This window comes from Capra hircus, chromosome 7 (assembly GCF_001704415.2).
Source record: "Capra hircus breed San Clemente chromosome 7, ASM170441v1, whole genome shotgun sequence".
Lineage (NCBI taxonomy): Eukaryota > Metazoa > Chordata > Mammalia > Artiodactyla > Bovidae > Capra > Capra hircus.
The window spans coordinates 76,497,605-76,500,093 of record NC_030814.1 but is presented as its reverse complement, the minus strand read 5'-3'; the positions used below and the strand labels follow the sequence as shown (position 1 = coordinate 76,500,093).

Below are 2,489 nucleotides of genomic sequence, written 5' to 3'. Positions count from 1 at the left end.
GTAAACCCAGCTTTAGCCCTGAGGTGTTTGTCAGAAGCAAATATAAGACCATTTTGGAGTGAAGCTCCCAAAATCCAAGTTATGAGGATTTTTTACACACACACACACAAAAGCCACACCTAAAATAATCTCACATTCTAAAATTATAAAGCTCATAAGGAGTCAATTTCCCAAAACATTTGAATACTCAGACTAAACTTTTAAATACTTTGGAGATGATTTTACATCTATAGAAAAAAGGCATTTTAAAATCTGATTTCTTTGATGAAAGTTTACAAAAATGACTGATGGAAAAAAATTGGAGTATCCCTCCCTGTGTTACCCTTAGGCATCCCTGGAACTAATTCAAACTGAACTTGAAGCTTATTCATTATTACTTAGAATTTTCTGACTTTAATCAAAGTAGGATGTTCAATTTCAGTTGGCACTTAGGTCAACACAATATGAAATGGAAAATTATAAATGTTAGGACAGAGGGGTGGATCCTGAGCTGCCAAAGCCACTGTCCTGAACTCCCGCGCGGGTTCCTCTAATCCCATTGTCTCTTTTAGATTCGCTTGGGCCTGTCCACTCTCTGAGCCCCAAATTCGGGCTGGGTGGTACCACAGCCTGGGCCTAGTGGCTTAACGGTAGCAACAGCAGCGGCAGCCACAGACCCCCTCTTTCTGAATACGAGCACCGCAGGGACCCGGAAAGCCCGCACAGTCGTTTAGAGAAAATGGCAGACGGTATTGATATTGAAGCAATGCTTGAGGCTCCTTACAAGAAGGATGAGAACAAGTTGAGCAGTGCTAACGGCCATGAAGAACGTACCAAAAAGAGGGAAAAAAGCAAGAGCAGAAGTCGTAGTCATGAACGAAAAAGAAGCAACAGTAAGGAACGGAAGCGAAGTAGAGATAGAGAAAGGAAAAAGAGCAAAAGCCGTGAAAGGAAGCGAAATAGAAGCAAAGAAAGGAGACGGAGCCGATCAAGAAGGCGAGATCGCAGATTCAGAGGCCGCTACAGAAGTCCTTACAGACGACGTTCTCGAAGCAAAAGTCCATTCAGAAAAGACAAGAGCCCTGTGAGGGAACGTATTGATAATCTCACTCCTGAGGAAAGAGATGCAAGGACTGTTTTCTGCATGCAGCTGGCAGCGAGAATTCGGCCAAGGGATTTGGAAGAGTTTTTCTCTACAGTTGAGAAGGTTCGTGATGTGAGGATGATGTCTGACAGAAATTCAAGACGTTCCAAAGGAATTGCTTTATGTGGAGTTTGTTGATGTTAGCTCAGTGCCTCTAGCAATAGGATTAACTGGTCGGTGGGTTTTAGGAGTGCCGATCATAGTACAAGCATCACAGGCAGAAAAAAACAGAGCCTCAGCAATGGCAAACAATCTACAAAAGGGAAGTGCTGGACCTATGAGGCTTTATGTGGGCTCGTTACACTTTAACATAACTGAAGATATGCTTCGAGGGGTTTTTGAGCCATTTGGAAGGACTGAAAGTATCCAGCTCATGATGGATAGTGAAACAGGTCGATCCAAGGGATATGGATTTATTACGTTTTCTGATTCAGAATGTGCCAAGAAAGCTTTGGAACAACTTGATGGATTTGAGCTAGCAGGAAGGCCCATGAAAGTTGGTCATGTTACTGAACGTACTGATGCTTCCAGTGCTAGCTCATTTTTGGACAGTGATGAACTGGAAAGGACTGGAATTGACTTGGGAACAACTGGTCGTCTCCAGTTAATGGTAAGACTTGCAGAGGGTACAGGTTTGCAGATCCCGCCAGCAGCACAGCAAGCTTTGCAAATGAGTGGCTCTTTGGCATTTGGTGCTGTGGCAGATTTGCAAACAAGACTTTCCCAACAGACTGAAGCTTCAGCGTTAGCTGCAGCTGCCTCTGTTCAACCTCTGGCAACACAGTGTTTCTAACTCTCTAACATGTTTAATCCTCAAACAGAAGAAGAAGTTGGATGGGATACAGAGATTAAATACGATGTGATTGAAGAATGCAATAAACACGGAGGAGTTATTCATATTTATGTTGACAAAAATTCAGCTCAGGGCAATGTGTATGTGAAGTGCCCATCAATTGTTGTAGCCATTGCTGCTGTCAATGTGTTGCATGGCAGGTGGTTTGTGGGTAAAATGGTAACAGCAACATATGTATCTCTTCCAACTTATCACAACCTCTTCCCTGATTCTCTGACAGCAACACAACTACTGGTTCCAAGTAGACGATGAACGAAAATATAGTTCTTTATGTACATAGCTTTTTTTCTTTCTTGAGAATTCATTTTGAGTTATCTTTAATTTAGATAAAAAATAAAGAGGCAAGGGTCTACTGTCATTTGTATACAATTCCTGTCACCTTGGAAAATAAAAATGTTAACAGGGAAAAATAAATAACTAAATGTTAGGACAAAGAAAATCCCCTTTGTCTTTTTTTCTGAGAAAGTTGGCAGAAAATCATTTTATTTCTAATATCATTCTTTTGTTGAAAGT

General features: G+C 41.4%; 1 pseudogene across 1 annotated transcript; it reads left to right on the top strand.

Annotated features, from left to right (window-relative positions):
- LOC102171597 lies at nucleotides 481–2,230 on the top strand (annotated as a pseudogene). Its single transcript, XR_001918322.1, has one exon. The product of XR_001918322.1 is annotated as an RNA-binding protein 39 pseudogene (transcript).